Here is a 22197-nt window from a genome sequence, read left to right as displayed (position 1 = left end):
TAGGTTCCATCCCCGGTTGGGGAACTAAGATTCCACATGCCATACAGCCAATTAAAAAAAAAAAAGTTCTTGTCCCCATCACATACACGCTCTTTTCCCTCTAGCTGGAATTCCTGATTTTATTTTGCCCACTCATCATTTCATCCTTCAAAATTTACCTCAATGTCCCTTTTCCCTCTCCTCTTTACTCATACCAATGTTGGTCATCAGCTCCCAGCTTTGCTTCCATAGCACTCTGATGGTTCTGCCATTAAAGCATTTTTCACAGAGTGCATGAGAGTGTACATACCTGTCTCCTCTACCTTGGGAGCTCCTCAAGGAATGGGGCCACATCCTCTGCACCTTGGTACACTCAGAGCCCTGTGCAGTGCCTGGGACAGGGTAAGCCCTCAGTGGACATTTGTGGAATGAATTAATGGGAAATGCTTGAAAGCCCACATTCAGAGCTTTGCCTCTTTAACTGAGGTTTTGAATTTGGTAAAATGTGGATACTCCTGTAAAGCAATATATTAAAGCTTCATTCATTTTTACCCTAGTATCAGGAAAAAGAAAGGGAAAGTGTTAGTCTCTCAGTCGTGTCCAACTCCTTGTGACACCATGGACTGTATCCCACCAGGCTCTTCTGTCCATAGAATTGTCCAGGCAAGAATACTGAAGTGGATTGCCATTCCTTTCTCCAGGGGATCTTCCCGACCCAGGGATCAAACCCAGGTCTCCTGCACTGCAAGCGGATTCTTTACCATCCAAGCCACCAAAGCCGATATGGAAGTTTTTGAGAGTCCCTTGGACTGCAAGGAGATCAAACCAGTCAATCCCAAAGGAAATCAACCCTGAATATCCATTAGAAGGACTGATGCTGAAGCTCCAATACATTGGCCACCTGATGCGAAGAGCCGACTCATTGGAAAAGACCCTGATGCCGGGAGATTGAAGACAAGAGGAGAAGGGGACAACAGAGGATGAGATGGGTGGATGGCATTACTGACTCAGGGACATGAATTTGAACAAACTCAAGGAGATAGTGAAGGACAGAGAAACCTTGCACACTGCAGTCCACAGGGTCGCAGAGAGTTGGACATGACTTGGCGACTGAACAACAATGAGGAAAAGGAGAGACCAGGAGGCCACTGAACATCTAAAGAAAAAGTTGAATAAATTAGAGGAAGATGAAGACCCCGCAGACAAATTTTTTTCCTTACAGTTTTGTCCAGAGTCCAAAATGTGGGACTTCTTTACTGATGACTCAGGAATTCTGGAATTTCCAGGACTTTATTAGATGAAGAAAGACACAAATGAATCACAGACACAAAAGTAGCTAAGGACTACACATAAACCATTAACTAGTCAACGTGGTAAATACCATCTTTGAATCAGACAGGTATGGGTCCATATTCTGGCCTCACTATCTTTGTGGTCTTTAGAAAGTCTCTTGGTCTTGGTTTCCTCATCTGTATAATGGGAATAGTAATTTACATACCTGAAATGGTTTGGGGACAGAATACATTAGTTAATGAATGGAAGATGCTTAGCACAATATCTGGCACATAATAAGACTCAATAAATCTTATCTTTTTTTGTTGTTTAGTTGCTAAGTTGTGTCTGACTCTAGTGCAACCCTGTGGACTGCAGCCTCCCAGGCTCCTCTGCTCACAGGATTCTCCAGGCAAGAATAATGGAATGAGTTGCCATTTCCTTCTCCAGGGCATCTTCCTGACCCAGGGATCAAATCAGGAGTCTCCTACATTGGCAGATAAATTCTTAACCACTGAGTCACCTACCATATCATCTTTTTAAAATGACCTCCAGACTTTTCTAATGGTGCAGTTGATAGGAATCCACCTGCTAATACAGGGGACACAGGTTTGATCCCTGGTCCAGGAAGACTCCATAGGCTATGGAGCAACCAAGCCCATGTGCCATGACTACTGAGGCCACTTGGTACAACTACTGAAACTCAGGCACTCCAGCTGCAACTACGGAAACTCAGATGCCCTAGAGTTGCACACCACAACTTCTGAGCCTGTGTGCTCCAGCTACTGAATCCTGGGTGCCTAGAGCCTTTGGTTCTCACCAAGAGAGAAGTCTCCACAATAAGAAGTTCACACACCAAAACGAAAAGTAGCCCCTGCTCACCACAACTAGAGAAAGCCTGCACATAGCAATGAAAACCCAGTGCAACCAAATAGAAATAAAATAAATACATACATAAAAATAAAATAGAAAAACTTTAAAAAATAAATAAATAAATATGACCTCTACTCCCCCAAGAGCCCAAATGTCTTTGTCATAGGCAGGCTAATATAGAGTTCTTCGAATAGATGTCAAAGCAACAGGTAGTGCTAGTACATGTAAGAGATGGACTGAAAGAATAGTAAACACGAGAAGGCAATAGATACGGAGGGGAAGTCAAAGACTACAGACACGGAAATCAAAGATCCACAGGCACACACATCTGCTTGCTTTCTCCATAACATATCAGCCTCTGCCATTACCAGTCACTGAACTAAGCCACCTGCTATGAATCATCGGGAGAAAAATACCACATCATACTTCCAGAATTTGAGTGGAAAGTACTACAGACTCAAAGGAAAAACATATGGTACCATGGAGGGAAAAAAATGTTTTGAATGACTCTAAGAAGCAGGACTAATCAGATAAAGGAGACGCAGTCACAAACACAAAGTAGTTTCAGAAAGAGCAATCTCCCCTAAATAAAGAAACATTAAATAGACAACTCCCTGGGTTCCAGGAGCCCTGAAAAACCCTCATGCACAGACAGCATCTTGTACCAAGCTTCCATGGGGAGGGGCTGCCTAGCTGATTTCTGTTCTCCCTCCAACCTGTTTTTGGGTGGGCTTGACCATCCTCAGAGGAAGCAGTAGGCAGGAAAAACAATCAAAGTACCAAGTCATCAAAAGAGGTAACAGCCTATATTAACCATGCATTCTTTTTCAAATGGTGGCCTCTTCAGTTTTTTAATATTTATTTTTTTTCTTATTTATTTGGCTATATCGGGTCTTAGTTGCCACACTTGGCATCTAGTTCCCTGACCAGGGATTGAACCTGGGCCTCCTCCATTGGGAGTGTGGAGTCTTAGCCACTGGACTACCAGGGAAGTCTTTAAACATGTATTTTTATTTTCTGTTTTTTGATGATTAATATAGGAGGCCATGCTCACCTGAAAGGATTACCTCTCCCAAAGTTATCCAGGTCTCAGAGGATGCAAACAATGGTGAGTGCCTCTTTCATGTGCAAACCCTCCAATCAAGATCCCATACCATGAAACACCATTTTTATGGAGCTCTCAGGTTCCAGGCTACCATCGCCCTGCCCTCATTACACCTAACCGAGATACCAAATAACTAGGGACAGCCTTCACACCCCAGAACCTGCTGGAATTATTCAAACTAGCCATTCCCAAGCCTGCTCACCTTGCCTGACCCTTTCCTTCTTGCAGAAGTCCCAGTGAAGGATCTACCCATGCTTCCCCCTCAATCCTTCTGCCTCCTGACCAACTCTGGTGGTTGCCTGTGTGGCCTGTCATATCATGTTCCCTTCCATCGGGATCTCTGAGTACAACAAGCTGTCTCTTCAATGGCAGTGTCTCCTGATGTGTTGATCTTGCCATATGCAAATAATAATAAAACCTACATTTTAAAATGCAACCTAAGCTGGCACAGAGTTCCTTCCATGCAAGAGTAGCCAGTGGTAAAGAATCCACCTTCCAATGCTGAGAATGTGGGTTCGATCCATGATCAGGGAAATAAAGATCCCACATGCCAAAGGGCAACTAAGCCTGAGAGCTGCAACTACTGAACCCACACATTCTGGAGCCCAACTAAAGAGCCCACGTGATGCAACTAGAGAGAACCCTGTGCATCACAATGGAAGACCCCACATGCTGCAACTAAGACTAGATGTACCAAATAAATAAATTTAAAAAAGAGAGTAGCCACCATATGAAACAAGCTGAGTCATAAAACATCAGTTCATTTACACTGACAATGACCATGGGGAATTCTCTTTATTTTCTGCCCAAGCCTATCTTCTCAAAGTCCTCTCAACTTGGTCTTCTTTGTCCTCTCAGCTTATCCCCAATCCCACTAGTGAAGTATCCCTCTGAGGAGGTGACACTTGAGTGGAGAAGTGAAATAAAGCAAGAGGGTCAGCCATGTGTGCATATGAGGAAAAAGCATTCCAGGCAAAAGGCTCAGCAAGGGTGAGCTCCTTGAGACTGGAACATACGTATGAAAGTGAAAGTGAAGTCACTCAGTCATGTCCGACTCTTTGCAAACCCATGGACTGTACCCTGCCAGGCTCCTGCATCCATGGGATTTTCCAGGCAAGAATACTGGAGTGGGTTGCCATTTCCTTCTCCAGGGGATCTTCCTTTCCCAGGGATGGAATGCTCATCTTGTGCATTGCAGCAGACTCTACCATCGGAGCCACCAGGGAATCCTGGAATATATATATAACTGACTCCTTATCACAGACATGACCCAGCAAAATGGCTTTGAGGTTCATTATGCTCAGTGAGAGAAGCCAGACACAGTCACATATTGAATGATTCTGTTTATGGGAAACGTCCAGAATAGGCAAATCCATAGAGACAGAATGGAGTAGGAAATGGCAACTTACTCCAGTGTTCTTGCTTGGAGAATACCATAGACAGAGGAGCCTGGCGGGGTGCAGTCCATAGGGTCTCAAAAGTTGGACATGACTGATTTCCTCAGTGTGTATGCCCAGCAGTGGGATTGCTGGATCATAAGGCAGTTCTATTTCCAGTTTTTTAAGGAATCTCCACACTGTTCTCCATAGTGGCTGTACTAGTTTGCATTCCCACCAACAGTGTAAGAGGGTTCCCTTTTCTCCACACCCTCTCCAGCATTTATTGCTTGTAGACTTTTGGATCGCAGCCATTCTGACTGGTGTGAAATGGTACCTCATAGTGGTTTTGATTTGCATTTCTCTGATAATGAGTGAGGTTGAGCATCTTTTCATGTGTTTGTTAGCCATCTGTATGTCTTCTTTGGAGAAATGTCTATTTAGTTCTTTGGCCCATTTTTTGATTGGGTCATTTATTTTTCTGGAGTTGAGCTGTAGGACTTGCTTGTATATTTTTGAGATTAGTTGTTTGTCGGTTGCTTCATTTGCTATTAATTTCTCCCATTCTGAAGGCTGTCTTTTCACCTTGCTAATAGTTTCCTTTGATGTGCAGAAGCTTTTAAGGTTAATTAGGTCCCATTTGTTTATTTTTGCTTTTATTTCCAACATTCTGGGAGGTGGGTCATAGAGGATCCTGCTGTGATGTATGTCAGAGAGTGTTTTGAAGCACACACACATAAAGACAGAAAGCAGATCAGTGGTTGCCAGGGCCTGGTTGGGGAGGAGGGTGTCTGCTTAGTGGGCACAGGGTTTCCTTTTGGGGTGATGAAAATATCTAAGAACTAGATAAAAGTGGTGGCTTCAATAGCATCGCAGATGAACTAAATGCCACTGAATTGCAAACTTTAAAATGGTTAATAGCAATGTTATGTTGTATGAATTTTACCTCATTTTTTTTAAGAAGCTACCTCTCTATTTTCTCTCACCCTTCTTTCCATATCAGACTCCCCACCCGTCAAAGGTGTCTACCTTTTCTTAGCCTTAGTGCTTTTTTTCTTTGTTTTCCCCTTCCATCACCCCTCTTGGACCCATGTTCAAGCATGAATAACTCTCATAAGCACCAACTCACTCAGAAGACCAAGCCAAGGGGGCGGTCCTAAGATGGCGGAGGAATAGGACAGAGAGACCACTTTCTCCCCCACAAATTCATCAAAAGAACATTTAAATGCTGAGTAAATTCCACAAAACAACTTCTGAATGCTGGCAGAGGACATCAGGCACCCAGAAAAGCAGCCCATTGTCTTCGAAAGGAGGTAGGAAAAAATATAAAAGACAAAAAGAGAGACAAAAGAGGGAGGGACGGAGCTCCAGCCCAGGAAGGGAGTCTTAAAAAGAGAGAAGTTTCCAAACACCAGGAAACACTCTCACTACCGAGTCTGTGGCGAGCTTTGGAAGCACAGAGGGCAACATAACTGGGAGGAAAAATAAATAAATAATTAAAACCCACAGATTACGTGTGGTAACTCCCCCAGCGGAGAAGCAGCGCAGATGCCTGCACCCACCACTAGCAAGCGGGGGCTGGGCAGGGAGGTGCAGGCTGCATTGCTTAGAGTAAGGATCGGACCTGAATGCCCCGAGGGTAATCAGAGCAAACTGATTTGGGCTAGCAAACCAGACTGTGGGATAGCTACCACGTGAAAAGCCCTAAGATACCGCCAGGCCCGCACACAGAACAAAGGACTGACTAGAGCTACGCAAAAAGCCGTAACCTAGACACCGTCAGGCCCACTCACAGAACAAAGGACTGAGCAGAGCTAGCTGGCTACAGACCATCCCCCTCCGGTGACAGGCAGCCAGAGCCGGAAGGGGGCAATCGCGGCCCCAGAGAGACATTATCTACCACACTGCAAGCAGGCTTCTTTGCTAACTAAGACTTCTTGGGATTCTGGACGGTCAATATCCTCCTGAGAAGGTGCGCTGGTTGTACACCCAGAAAACTGAGCAGCAGGGATGGGGGAGGTGATAAGTCGCAGCAACCACGCTCGCCAAACACCTCATCACCTGAGCTGCTCGGACCTGGGAAGGGCACAATACACAGGCCCAACCGAGTCTGCGCCTCTGAGGACTACCCGAGTGCCTGAACCTGAGCGGCTTAGACCTGGGAGGTGCATGCAGCCCAGGGCCGGCCTCGGATTGTTCCCGGTGGAGCAACCTAGAGCCTGAGCAGTGTGGACAGGGAGGGCACACGCACCGTGAGCGGGGGCAGGCCCACTGTGGCTGAGACACTGCGAGCACACGCCAGTGTTATTTGTTTGCAGTGTCCCTCCCTCCCCACAGCGCGACTGAACAAGTGAGCCTAAAAATATGTCCACCACCGCCCTCTTGTGTCAGGGCGGAAATCAGACACTGAAGAGACCAGCAAACAGAAGAAGCTAAAACAGAGGGAACCGCCTTGGAAGTGACAGGTGCAATAGATTAAAACCCTGTAGTTAGTACCGACTACATAGGAAGGGGCCTATAGATCTTGAGAAATATAAGCCAGACCAAGGAACTATCTGAAAATGAACTGACCCCACACTGCCCACAACAACACCAGAGCAAGTCCTAGATATATTTTTACTATTTTTACTATCATTCTTTACTTTTTTTAATTTTTTTTAATTTTTAAGTCCTCTATTACTCCTTTAATTTTCATTTTTATAACCTACTATTACTTTGCAAAAAAAGAGAGAGAGAGAGAGAGACCTTATTTTTTAAAGTAAACTTCATATGTATTTTTTTTAAATAATTTTTGTGACTTTTTTTTCTTTTCTTTAATATTGTATTTTTGAAAATCCAACCTCTAATCTAAGTTTTAATCTTTGCTTTTTGGTATTTGTTATCAATTTTGTACCTTTAAGAACATAATCTTCAGTACCCATTTTTACTTGGGAGCGAGATTACTCGCTTGACTGCTCTCTCCCCCTTTGGACTCTCCTTTTTCTCCAACATGTCGCCTGTATCTCCTCCCTCCCCCTTCTCTTCTCTACCCAACTCAGTGAATCTCTTTGTGTGTTCCAGATGGTGGAGAACACTTAGGGAACTGTTTACTGGCTGGATTTGTCTCTCTCCTTTTGATTCCCTCCTTTATTCTCCTGGCCACCTCTGTCTCCTTCCTCCCTCTTCTCTTCTCTTTATAACTCCATGAATATCTCTGAGCGGTCCAGACTGTGGAGCCCACATAAGGAAGTGATTACTGGCTAGCTTGCTCTCTCCTCTTTTGATTCCACCTCATCTCATTAGGCTCACTTCTAACTCCCTCCTCCCTCTTCCCTTCTCCATGTAACTCTGTGAACCTCTCTGGGTGTCCCTCACTGTGGAGAAACTTTTCATCTTTAACCTAGATGTTTTATCAATGGTGCTGTATAGATGGAGAAGTCTTGAGGCTACTTTAAAAATAAGACTGAAAACCAGAAGCAGGAGGCTTAAGTCCAAATCCTGAGAACACCAGAGAACTCCTGACTCCAGGGAACATTAATCGACAGGAGCTCATCAAATGCCTCCATATCTACACTGAAACCAAGCACCACCCAAGGGCCAACAAGCTCCAGAGCAAGACATACCATGCAAATTCTCCAGCAACACAGGAACATAACCCTGAGCCTCAATACACAGGCTGCCCAGAGTCACTCCAAACCCACTGACATCTCATAACTCATTACTGGACACTTCACTGCACTCCAGAGAGAAGAAGTCCAGCTCCACCAGAACACCGACACAAGCTTCCCTAAGGAAACCTTGACAAGCCACCCGTACAACCCAACCCACAGCGAGGAATCTCCACAATAAAGAGAACTCCACAAACTGCCAGAATACAGAAAGGTCACCCCAAACACAGAAATATAAACAAGATGAAGAGACAGAGGAATACCCAGCAGGTAAAGGAACAGGATAAATGCCCACCAAAACAAACAAGAGATTCCCTATCTCTTCCTGATAAAGAATTCCGAATAATGATAGTGAAAATGATCCAAAATCTTGAAAACAAAATGGAATAACAGATTGAGAAGATGCAAGAAAGGTTTAGCAAGGACATAGAAGAAGAAAAAAAGAGTCAATATATAATGAATAATGCAATAAATGAGATTAAAAAAAAAAACACTCTGGAGGGAACATATAGTAGAATAACAGAGGCAGAAGATAGGATTACTGAATTAGAAGATAGAATGGTAGAAATAAATGAATCAGAGAGGAAAAAAGAAAAATGGATTAAAAGAAATGAGGACAATCTCAGAGACCTCCGGGACAATGTTAAACACCCCAACATTCGAATTATAGGTGTCCCAGAAGAAGACAAAAAGAAAGACCATGAGAAAATACCTGAGGAGATAATAGTTGAAATCTTCCCTACAATGTGGAAGGAAATAATCACCCAAGTCCAAGAAACCCAGAGAGTCCCAAACAGGATAAACCCAAGGAAAAACACCCTAAGACACATATTAATCAAATTAACAAAGATCAAACACAAAGAACAAATATTAAAAGCAGCAAGGGAAAAACAGCAAATAACACACAAGGGGATTCCCATAAGGATAACAGCTAATCTTTCAACAGAAACTCTTCAGGCCAGGAGGGAATGGCAGGACATACTTAAAGTGATGAAAGAAAATAATCTACAGCCCAGATTACTGTACCCAGCAAGGATCTCATTCAAATATTAAGGAGAAATCAAAAGCTTTACAGACAAGCAAAAGCTGAGAGAATTCAGCACCACCAAACCAGCTCTCCAACAAATGCTAAAGGATCTTCTCTAGACAGGGAACACAAAAAGCATTTATAAACTCGAACCCAAAACAATAAAGTAAATGGCAATGGGATCATACTTATCAATAATTACCTTAAACGTAAATGGGTCGAATGCCCCAACCAAAAGACAAAGACTGGCTGAATGGATACAAAAACAAAACCTCTATATATGTTCTCTACATATATAGAGATCCACCTCGAAACAAGGGACACATACAGACTGAAAGTGAAGGACTGGAAAAAGATATTCCATGCAAATAGAGACCAAAAGAAAGCAGGAGTAGGAATACTCATATCAGATAAAATAGACTTTAAAACAAAGGCTGTGAAAAGAGACAAAGAAGGACACTACATAATGATCAAAGGATCAATCCAAGAAGAAGACATAACAATTATAAATATATATGCACCCAACATAGGAGCACTGCAATATGTAAGACAAATGCTAACAAGTATGAAAGGGGAAATTAACAATAACACAATAATAGTGGGAGACTTTAATATCCCACTCACACCTATGGATAGATCAACTAAACAGAAAATTAACAAGGAAACACAAACTTTAAATGATACAGTAGACCAGTTAGACCTAATTGATATCTATAGGACATTTCACCCCAAAACAATTAATTTCACCTTTTTCTCAAGCACACATGGAACCTTCTCCAGGATAGATCACATCCTGGGCCATAAATCTAGCCTTGGTAAATTCAAAAAAAAAAAATTGAAATCATTCCAAGCATCTTTTCTGACAACAATGCAGTAAGATTAGATCTCAATTACAGGAGAAAAACTATTAAAAATTCCAACATATAAAGGCTGAACAACATGCTGCTGAATAACCAACAAATCACAGAAGAAATAAAAAAAGAAATTGAAATATGCATAGAAATGAATGAAAATGAAAACACAACAACCCAAAACCTGTGGGACACTGTAAAAGCAGTGCTAAGGGGAAGGTTCGTAGCAATACAGGCATACCTCAAGAAACAAGAGAAAAGTCAAATAAATAACCTAACTCTACACCTAAAGCAACTAGAAAAGGAAGAAATGAAGAACCCCAGGGTTAGTAGAAGGAAAGAAATCTTAAAAATTAGGGCGGAAATAAATGCAAAAGAAACAAAAGATACCATAGTAAAAATCAACAAAGCCAAAAGCTGGTTCTTTGAGAGGATAAATAAAATTGACAAACCATTAGCCAGACTCATCAAGAAACAAAGGGAGAAAAATCAAATCAATAAAATTAGAAATGAAAATGGAGAGCTCACAACAGACAATGCAGAAATACAAAGGATCATAAGAGACTACTATAAACTATTATAGGTCAATAAAATGGACAACTTGGAAGAAATGGACAAATTCTTAGAAAAGTACAACTTTCCAAAACTGAGCCAGGAAGAAATAGAAAATCTTAACAGACCTATCACAAGCACGGAAATTGAAACTGAATCAGAAATCTTCCAGCAAACAAAAGCCCAGGTCCAGACAGCTTGACAGATGAATTCTACCAAAAATTTAGAGAAGAGCTAACACCTATCCTACTCAAACTTTTCAAAAAAATTGCAGAAGAAGGTAAACTTCCAAACTCATTCTATGAGGCCACCATCATCCTAATACCAAAACCTAACAAAGATGCCACAAAAAAAAGAAAACTACAGGCCAATATCACTGATGAACATACATGCAAAAATCCTTAACAAAATTCTAGCAATCAGAATCCAACAACACATTAAAAAGATCATACACCATGACCAAGTGGGCTTTATCCCAGGGATGCAAGGATTCTTCAATATCCATAAATCAATGTAATACACCACATAAACAAATTGAAAAATAAAAGCCATATGATTATCTCAATAGATGCAGAGAAAGCCTTTCACAAAATACAACATCCATTTATGATTAAAAAAAAAAAAAAAAACTCTCCAGAAAGCAGGAATAGAAGGAACATACCTCAACATAATAAAAGCTATATATGACAAACCCACAGCAAACATTATCCTCAATGGTGAAAAATTGAAAGTATTTTCCCTAAAGTCAGGAACAAGACAAGGGTGCCCACTTTCACCACTATTATTCAACATAGTTTTGGAAGTTTTGGCCACACCAATCAGAGCAGAAAAAGAAATAAAAGGAATCCAAATTGGAAAAGAAGAAGTAAAACTCTCACTGTTTGCAGATGACATGATCTTCTACATAGAAAACCCTAAAGACTCCATCAGAAAATTACTAGAGCTAATCAATGAATATAATACAGTTGCAGGATATAAAATCAACACACAGAAATCCCTTGCATTCCTATACACTAATAATGAGAAAATAGAAAGAGAAATTAAGGAAACAATTCCATTCACCATTGCAATGAAAAGAATAAAATACTTAGGAATATATCTACCTAAAGAAACAAAAAACCTATATATAGAAAACTATAAAACACTGGTGAAAGAAATCAAAGAGGACACTAATGGAGAAATATACCATGTTCATGGATCAGAAGAATTAATATAGTGAAAATGAGTATACTACCCAAAGCAATCTATGGATTCAATGCAGTCCCTATCAAGCTACCAACGGTATTTTTCACAGAGCTAGAACAAATAAATTCACAATTTGTATGAAAATACAAAAAACCTCGAATAGCAAAAACAATCTTGAGAAAGAAGAACGGAACTGGAGGAATCAACCTGCCTAACTTTAGGCTCTACTACAAAGCCACAGTCATCAAGACAGTATGGTACTGGGACAAAGACAGAAATATAGATCAATGGAACAAAATAGAAAGCCCAGAGATAAATCCACGCACCTATGGACACCTCATGCGAAGAGTTGACTCATTGGAAAAGACTCTGATGATGGGAGGGATTGGGGGCAGATGGAGAAGGGGACAACAGAGGATGAGAGGGCTGGATGGCATCACTGACTCAATGGATCTGAGTCTGAGTGAACTCTGGGAGTTGGTGATGGACAGGGAGGCCTGGAGTGCTGCGATTCATGGGGTTGCAAAGAATCGGACACGACTGAGCAACTGAACTGAACTGAAGTGAACTGATGGACACCTTATCTTTGACAAAGGAGGCAAGAATATACAATGGAGAAAAGACAATCTCTTTAACAAGTGGTGCTGGGAAAACTGGTCAAGCACTTGTAAAACAATGAAACTAGACCACTTTCTAACACCATACACAAAAATAAACTCAAAATGGATTAAAAATCTAAATGTAAGACCAGAAACTATAATACTCCTAGAGGAGAACATAGGCAAAACACTCTCTTACATAAATCACAGCATGGGCCAGCATGGGCCAAAGAAACAGACATTTCTCCAAAGAAGACATACAGATGGCTAACAAACACATGATAAGATGCTCAACAACACTCATTATCAGAGAAATGCAAATCAAAACCACTATGAGGTACCATTTCACCCCAGTCAGAATGGCTGTGATCCAAAAGTCTACAAGCAATAAATGCTGGAGAGGGTGTGGAGAAAAGGGAACCCTCTTACACTGTTGGTGGGAATGCAACTAGTACAGCCACTATGGAGAACAGTGTGGAGATTCCTTTAAAAACTAGAAATAGAACTGCCTTATGATCCAGCAATCCCACTGCTGGGCATATGCACCGAGGAAACCAGAATTGAAAGACACGTGTACCCCAATGTTCATCGCAGCATTGTTTATAATAGCCAGGACATGGAAGCAACCTAGATGTCCATCAGCAGACGAATGGATAAGAAAGCAGTGGTACATATACACAATGGAGTATTACTCAGCCATTAAAAGAATACATTTGAATCAGTTCTAATGAGGTGGATGAAACTGGAGCCAATTATACAGAGTGGAGTAAGCCAGAAAGAAAAACACCAATACAGTATACTAACGCATATATATGGAATTTAGAAAGATGGTAATGATAACCCTGTATGCGAGACAGCAAAACAGACACAGATGTATAGAACAGTCTTTTGGACTCTGTAGGAGACGGAGAGGGTGGGATGATTTGGGAGAATGGCATTGAAATATATATAATATCATATATGAAATGAATCGCCAGTCTAGGTTCGATGCATGACACAGGATGCTTGGGGTTGGTGCACTGGGATGACCCAGAGGGATGGTATGGGGAGGGAGGTGGGATGGGGGTTCAGGATGGGAACCACGTGTACACCCATGGTGGATTCATGTTGATGTATGGCAAAACCAAACAATATTGTAAAGTAATTAGCCTCCAATTAAAAAAAAATAAATTTATATTAAAAAAAAAAAAAAAGACCAAGCCAAGACCTTCCACAAAGAAGAACCAGTGTTTAGAGCTTCCCAGGCAGGCAAACAGAATGGTCATCTTGAGCATCTCAGTAGCCATATCTAAAAGCACAGCAAATACACCATTTGTCCTTTACCCTTTCTGTTTCTCCTTTCTGCTCCTTGAGGAAAGTTCGTTATTAAGAGGCTCATATCACCTCATGCCCACTTTTCTGTTTCTTCCAGCACTTATCTAATTTCATCCTCTTATCTGAACCTTTTATTGGAAGTCTCTTTCCTATTTCCCTCTCTTCTGCACTTAGATCCTTCATGCTTGGGTCAAAAGAATTTTTAACAGAACCATTTATCATGTTAATGCTCTGCTCTGAAACATTAGATGGCTCCCCACTGCTAATGCAATAAAGTTCAAATTCAAATAGGAAGTTTCATTGCCAAGATGGAAGATGCCAAAATCCATTCTTCTGGCTCTAGCCCCATTCATAATGGAACACCCTCTGTCAGGAAGCATTCTTTCAAGTTTCTGTTTCATTGCTTATGCATCCTCTTCCAGAAATACCTGTTCATTCTTCCCTTTCCAGCTATAAAATCTGCCTTATCTTTCCAGGCCCACGCCTGCCACCTATTTGGGGACATCTTTTCTCTTTTTATTTGGCCATGCCATGCTGCATGTGGGATCTTAAGTAAAGGATCCCTGACCAGGGATCAAATTCACACTCCTTGCATTGGGAGCACAGAGTCTTAACTACTAGACAATCAGAAAAGTCCCTTTGGGAACATCTTTGCTGACTCTCATGCTCAGAGTTAGCCTCCCCCTTCGATCAGTATTTTCAGTAGTATTAGTTGGGCTGATGTGCCCATGGTAAGAACATCTCAGGCAGACTAGGAATGCCTTGAAAATGGAGACTTTGCCTTTGGTTAGTAACCCAATGACTGGCATACATGTGCCAAGACATTGGTTTGTTGAAATAAACTGGTTTAAAAATTCTCAAGGACACCAAAAGGATTTTGAGCAATGTGTCCTGGACTTCCTGAGCCTCCTAACTTCCACAAAAATGAGATCTGCAGCACAGTCCTTGGGAACTAATTAAGTATTGGGACACTTCTATGCTCAGGCACAGGCATCCATGCACTTCAGAAACATTCCCACAGAACAGTGCCATCAGCCCAAGTTCTCCTTTCTTAACTCATTAATATTTGACTTCTCTGGATCTCAGATGTCTCCAATATTTTAATAACAGAATCTTATTACATGCTCAGGGGTTTTTAAAAGAAACAGACACAATTTTCATAAAAGTTTCATGAATCTGACTCAATATATGAATATATTTCAATCCATAAGTATTAATAGTAGTTAAAATTTATGGCACACTTACTTAGTGCCAAACATAATCTCATTTAATCCTGACCACAGACGTAAGGAGGTTCAGAGAAGTTAAGTGTTTGCCCAAAGTCACCAGAGTCTGACTCAGCCAACACATTTTGCCAGTTTCCAAAGTTGACTGTCTCATCATTTTTTTATTAACAGCTACTTACCTATGGAGCCTTTACTACATTTAAGATAGCTTGCTTATTCTCATAAATGCCAGGAAATCAAGGCTTCCCTCCTTCCCCAGAGCAACCTTCAAATAGTGACTAATTCTACTCCTTGGATAGAATATCTCAAAGGCTGTAGTATACACTGATTCCCAAAGCTACCCAATGGGATTAAGCTCTAATGATCCATCTGAACAATACACCCTTTACTGGCTACTCTACTTTCCTTTTACTTTCTATTTTTACATGGGAAGTGAAGTGAAAAGTAAAAGTGTTAGTTGCATCCAAACTCTTTGCAATCCCTTAGACTGTAGCCCTCCAGGCTCCTCTGTCCATGGAATTCTCCAGGCAAGAATACTGGAGTGGATAGCTATCCCCTTTCTCCAGAAGATCTTCCTAATCCAGGGATCAAACCCAGGTCACCTATATTGCAGGCAAATTCTTTACTGTCTCAGCCACCAGGGAAGCCCTGTTATATGGGATCACCTCCCAAATAAAGTTGTTGTTGTTCAGTCACTAAGTAGTGTCCGACTCTTCGTGATCCCATGGACTGCAGCATGCCAGGCATCCCTGTCCTTCACTATCTCCCGGAGTTTGCTCCAACTCCTGTCCATTGAGTCAGTGATGTCATTCAACCATCTCATCCTCTGTCACCCCCTTCTCCTCTTGCCCTCAGTCTTTCCCAGCATCAGAGTCTCAAATCCTTGTCTTGAGGCCTGCCTCTGGGAGAACGCAAACCAATATATTGTTCTGCATCAGGGTTAGCAAACTCTTCATGTAAGGGGTCAGACAGTAAATATTGCTAACCAAGCTGTTCTATCACAACTACTCAACTCTGCCATGGTCGTGCAGTATTGCAGAGACAATATGTAAAGGAATAAGTGCGGTTGTGTTTCCATAAAACTTTATTCATAGACATTGAAATTTGAGTTTCACATAACTTTCACATATTGTGAAATATTGACTATAACCAGAAGGGATTTTCCTGGTGGCCCAGGGGTTAAGACTCTGTGTTCCCAATGCAGGAGGTCACCCAGAACATGACTTAACAACTAAACAATAACAACATCCCTTTAGTGATTAACTTGTAGCAAAAGCTACAAGTTAGTTTTTTAGAATACAAAGGTTAAAGTAAAAATAACGGGTCCAATATGAAGTCAGATTTGTTCTTCCCTATTATACCATCATTGCTGCCATTTTCCAGATGAGGAAAACAGAAGTTTAGGAAGGTTAAGTGGCTTTAAGACAACACACAAATTCCAACGAATAAGCATGGTGCACAGTGCCCAGAATGGTCCTTTGGAATCTCTATTCAAAAGTTGTCAGCACCCCTATCATTTTGGAAAATCAAGTGACACCTTCTCCAGGGCTTCCTGAGTCAGTACCTTCCTGTCTGCACACCTAGGCTTTGGCAGAGCAGCATGGTGACTCAGTGTGAAGTAGTGGTGGCAGCTGCCCCCAGATGCCAGCCAAAAACAGCTCGCTGAAACACTTCTTGGAAACAGCTGCTCCTCCTCCTTTGCTAAGAAACCATGCAGTGTCACAGCAGGACAAGGGAACCTGAGAAGATCCAAGGGTCGGCTGAGTGACACCTTGGAGACAGGACAGCTGGAGCCAGTCTCCACTTACCTGCCGTTCTGTGGGCATGAGATCGACCATTTCTCTATAGTGTTTGTATATGTATCTAGATACACCTGTAAGTGTGATTAAGAACATAGTACATCACACACCTGGGGCTAAACAGAACTCGGCTTAGACAAACTTAAAAGCTCAAAGCATGCATGCCAAGCCCTAAGCTTACTCGATATAATACAACAGAAGCTCTTCCTCATTCCGTCCAGTCTGCCCAATGTCCCCAGGGAGTAATACTATTAGATGGGCTTACACAGCCCTTACCTCGTGCCAGGCGCTGGACTAAGACTTTACATACGATACTCTGTTTAATCCTCACAGAAATCCTCTGAGGTAGATGCTATTGGAAACCCCATTTTACAGATGAAGAATCTGAGGGTTCACGTAATTTTCTCAAGTCACACAGCCCATGAGTGGCAGTTCAAACAGACTGATTCTGGCATCCACACTCTAAACCACAGGTTGGTCAACTTTTTCTGAAAAGGACCAGATAGTGAATATTTTAGGTTTTGCAGGACACATATGGCCTCTGTCACAAATTATTATTACTTTTTTTACAGTTCTTTTACAATGTAAAACTCATTCTTAGCTTTAAAATTATTCAAAAACAGCTGTCTCTGAGCCATTACTCCATGGTGCAGAGGTTTGAAAAACTGACCCCAATTCTCCACACCCACCCAATCCACCTGCACCCTTTGCCAATGACTGTAGAGCCCACCCACTCTCACCTTGGGCTTGACCATGTGACTTGCTTTAGCCAATGGGATGTAGACAAGTATGACACATGCACACAGAGGGTTAAGAAGCATTTGCACATCTGTCACTCTTGCATCTTTCCTGCCATCACCACAAGAACATGCCCATGTTGCCCTGCAGGTGGGTGAGTCAAATGGAGCAGAACATGGTTGACAATCCCCTCAGGAGCAGCCAGTCTAAACTAGCCAATCCCTAGGCAACCCCCAGCTTCCTTGTGAAAGATCTCAGCCAAGTTCAGTAGAGCTGCTTACCCCACTTGCAGCTGAGCACAGAGCATGAGCAAGCCAGCTGAGATCAGTCAACCCTGAACCTTAGGAGCTAAATAAATGTGTATTATTGTATGTCATTGAGTTTTGTGATTGTTTCTTGGGCAGCATTGTACTTCCAATAAATAACTGACACATACAATATTAATAAAGCCTTTGGGTTGCTGTCAACTGAATCCCAAATGAGGTAAAAGAAGAAAGACACAGCATTCTTGCAAGTTTCCTAGAATGACCAGTGGAAATCAAAGGCTAAAACAATCCCTCTTCTTCCATACTATCTCCAGTCACATAGCCACCAGCAGTATTGAGTTTTGTATTTTGGGTAAGAGAAACTAACAGACTCCCCTCCTTCTGGTTCAAGTAAAGATTCTCAGGGGAAGGCAGTCATTGGTTCTGGAAGGTGGGGTACCATGATTTGCTGAACTGGAGTCAAGAGACTACATGGGCTCATATTGAAACATGGATTCTCCTGCTATTGTACCATCCACAATGTACAAGACAGAACGGGTGATTTGTAGCAAATTATGTTGTGTGTCCTCCCCACAGTGGACACTCTACTGCACTACAGAGGTGCCTACAGTAAGGTTGAGACTGTGAACTCTGGAGCCATACAGTTTTGCTTCAAATCTGGCTCTATCATTTACTCACCAACAAGTACTTTAATGTCTCTGAACCTCAGTTTTCCCACCTGAAAAGTGATGCTAATAATACCATCTACATTACAGAGTACTTTTCTAATGCTTATGAAGATAAAAATGAGTTTTATTTGTAAAATGCTTAGAACAATGCCTGCTATGGAGCAATGATCATCCTTTCTGAGGGGCAATTGCACACCAAGGAAATATGTATAAGAACCCACTAACGGGGACTTCCCTGAGGTCCAGGGGTTAAGACTTTGCCTTCTAAGGCAAGGAGCCCTGGTTCAATCCCTGGTTGGGGAGCTAAGACACCACATGCCTCAGGACCAAAATACCAAAACATAAAACAGAAATATTTTGTAACAAATTTAATAAAGACTTTAAGAATGGTCCACATCACCCCCCCCCAAAAAAAAAAATCCTAAGAGAAGGAAACCACTGCTCTCCTGTCCGAAGATGGCAGAAACCCACAAATTCACCTAAAGATCATTTGAATGCTGAGCAGCTTCCACAAAACAGCTTCTGAATGCTGGAAGAGGATACCAGGCACCCAGAAAGGCAGCCCATTCTCTTCAAAAGGAGGTAGGACAAAATATAAAAGACAAAAAATGAGACAAAAGAGTTAGGGACGGAGACCTGTCCTGGGGAGGGAGTCATGAAGGAGAAGTTTCCAAATAGTAGGAAACCCTCTCACAGGTGGGTCTGTGGGAAGTTCTGGAATCTCAGAGGGCAACATAACCGGGAGGAATAAACACACACACACACACACACACACACACCAAATAGGCGCCTAACCACAACTGCCAGTGCAGAAGTAGCCCAGATGCTCACAACCGCCACCAGTGAGCAGCAGCTGGACAAGGAGGCATGGGTGGCATAATCGGTGCTTAGAGTAAGGACCAGGAATGCCCTGGGGACAATTTGACGGAGCTAAAGTGAGATAGCAACCCAAATTGTGGGATTACCAGAGAGAAAAAAAAAAGAGAACTTTCCCGCAAAAGTCTCTAATGCGCAGCCTGGCCTGCTCATAGAACAAAGGATTGAAACACCAAAGGAGAGCTAGCACACAGGGCCCTCCTGCCGCTGGAGCCAGAGAGGCAGGTGGGCAACAGCCAGAGGGAAGGCAAGGGGCTGCTGCAATCTCTACCCGAAAGACTGGCATCCTCCACCAAACTGTGAGCAGGCTCCCAGTTGCTAACCACGTCTTCCTGGGATCCTGGACGGTTGACATCTGCCAGGAAGGCTGCAGCCTGAGATCAGCTCCCTAGAGGAGACACACGACACACCTGCGCTCTCGCGGTGCACCCAGGGAAACCGAGCTGCCGGACTGGGGAGGTGATTAAGACACACGGCCGACATGGGACAGTGCGCTTGCCAAACACCTGGTTGTCTGAGCTGCTCGGACCTGGGAAGGGCACAGAACACATGCCCAACTGATTGTGTGTGCCCTTGCAGAATACCTGAGAACCTGAACCTGAGCAGCTTAGACCTGGGAAGTCCACGAAACGCAGGGTCTGCTTTGGACAGTGCCCTGCAGAGTACCCTGGAGCCTGAGCAGTGTAGACCCAGGAAGCACACACTGCCTTGAACTGGGGCAAACCCAGTGTGGTCCATACACTGCGAGCACTCCCCACACACGCCACGATATTTGTTTGCAGTGTCCCTCCCTCCCCACAACACAACTGAACAAGTGAGCCTAAATAACTGATCATCTTTGCCCCCTTGTGTCAGGGCAGAAATTAGACACTGAAGAGCCTTGCAAAAAGAGGAAGCCAAAATAAACAAAGAGGGAACCGCTCTGGAAGTGACAGGTGCAACAGATTAAAACCCTGTAGTTAACATTGACTGAGCATTGGTGGGGCCTATAGACCTTGAGAACAAGTACAAGCTGGAACAAGGAACTATCTGAAACTGAACTGATGCCACACTGCCCACAACAGATCCAATGAAATTCCTAGATATATTTTTACTATTATCACTTTTTAATTTCTTTTTTAAATTTAAGTTCTTTATTATTCCTTTAATTTTCATTTTTATAACCTACTGCTGCCGCTGCTGCTGCTAAGTCGCTTCAGTCGTGTCCGACTCTGTGCGACCCCAGAGACGGCAGCCCACCAGGCTCCCCCGTCCCTGGGATTCTCCAGGCAAGAACACTGGAGTGGGTTGCCATTTCCTTCTCCAATGTATGAAAGTGAAAAGTGAAAGTGAAGTTGCTCAGTCATGTCCGACTCTTAGCGACCCCATGGACTGCAGCCAACCAGGCTCCTCCGTCCATGGGATTTTCCAGGCAAGAGTACTGGAGTGGATTGCCATTGCCTTCTCCGTTTATAATCTACTATTACCTTGCAAAAAAAAAAAAAAAAAAAGACCCTATTTTTAAGGCAAACTTCATATATATATTTTTATAATTTTTGTGATTGATTTTGCTTTTTATTTTTAATATTGTTTTTTGAGAGTCTAAACTCTACTCTAGATTTCTAATATTTGCTTTTTGATATTTGTTATCAATTTTGTACCTTTGAGAATCTAATCTTCAGTATCCATTTTCACTTAGGGGTGTGATTACTGGCTTGATTGCTCTCTCCCCTTTTGACTCTCCCTTTTCTCCCCCTAGTCACCTCTATCTCCTCCCTCCCCCTTCTCTTCTCTCCTTAACTCTGTGAATCTCTCTCCTCCCTCCCCCTTCTCTTCTCTCCTTAACTCTGTGAATCTCTCTGGGTGTTCCAGGCTGTGGAGAACACTCAGGGAACTGATTACTAGCTAGATTGCTCTTTCCCCTTTTGACTCCCCCTCTTCTCCTCCTGGTCACCTCTATCTCCCTCCTCCCTCTTCTCTTCTCCATGTAACTCTGTGAACCTCTCTGGGTGTCCCTCGCTGTGGAGAATTGTTTCACCATTAACCTAGATGTTTTATCATCTTTGCTGTATGGATGGAGAAGTCTTGAGGCTATTGTAAGAATAAGACAGAAAGCCAGAGACAGGAGACTTAACTCTAGAACTTGAGAACATGAGAGAACTCCTGAGTCCAGGGAACATTAATAGAAAAGAGCTCACCCAAAAGCCTCCATACCTACACTGAAACCAAGCTCCACCCAAGAGCCAACAAGTTCCAGAGCAAGACATACCATGTTAATTCTCCAGCAAAGCAGGAACACAGCCGTGAGCATTAAAAGACAGGCTGTCCAAAGCCATGCCAAACCCACAGACACCCCAGAACTCACCACTGGACACATCATTGCACTTCAGAGAGAAGAGATCCACCAGAACACAGACACAAGCTCCCCTAACCAGGAAACCTTGACAAGCCACTAGTCCAACCCCACTCACAGGGAGCAGGCTCCACAATAAAAAGGAACCATGAACTTTCAGCCTACAGAAAGGCCACCCCAAACACAGCAATCTAAACAAAATTAAAAGGCAGAGAAATATTATCAGGTAAAGGAACATGATAAATGCCCACCAAACCAAACCAAAGAGGAAGAGATAGGGAGTCTACCTGAAAAAGAAATCAGAATAATGATAGTACAGATGATCCAAAATCTTGAAAACAAAATGGAGTTACAGATAAATAGACTAGAGACAAGGATTGAGAAGATGCAAGAATGTTTAATAAGGACCTAGAAGAAATAAAGAAGAGTCCATCAATAATAAATAATGCAATAAATGAGATCAAAAGCACTCTGGAGGGAACCAACAGTAGAATAACTGAGGAATAAGATAG

General features: G+C 42.5%; 1 non-coding gene across 1 annotated transcript; it reads right to left on the bottom strand.

Annotated features, from left to right (window-relative positions):
• Positions 1–3042: 3042 nt before the first annotated feature.
• TRNAG-CCC lies at positions 3043–3115 on the bottom strand. Its single transcript has one exon. It is a non-coding gene; the product is annotated as a tRNA-Gly (tRNA).
• Between the last annotated feature and the right edge of the window lie 19082 nt (positions 3116–22197).

The sequence above is a fragment of the Bubalus bubalis genome, chromosome 24 (genome assembly GCF_019923935.1).
Source record: "Bubalus bubalis isolate 160015118507 breed Murrah chromosome 24, NDDB_SH_1, whole genome shotgun sequence".
NCBI classification, from domain to species: domain Eukaryota; kingdom Metazoa; phylum Chordata; class Mammalia; order Artiodactyla; family Bovidae; genus Bubalus; species Bubalus bubalis.
The sequence above is the reverse complement of the archived record's forward strand: the minus strand, read 5'-3'. Positions and strand labels throughout refer to the sequence as shown.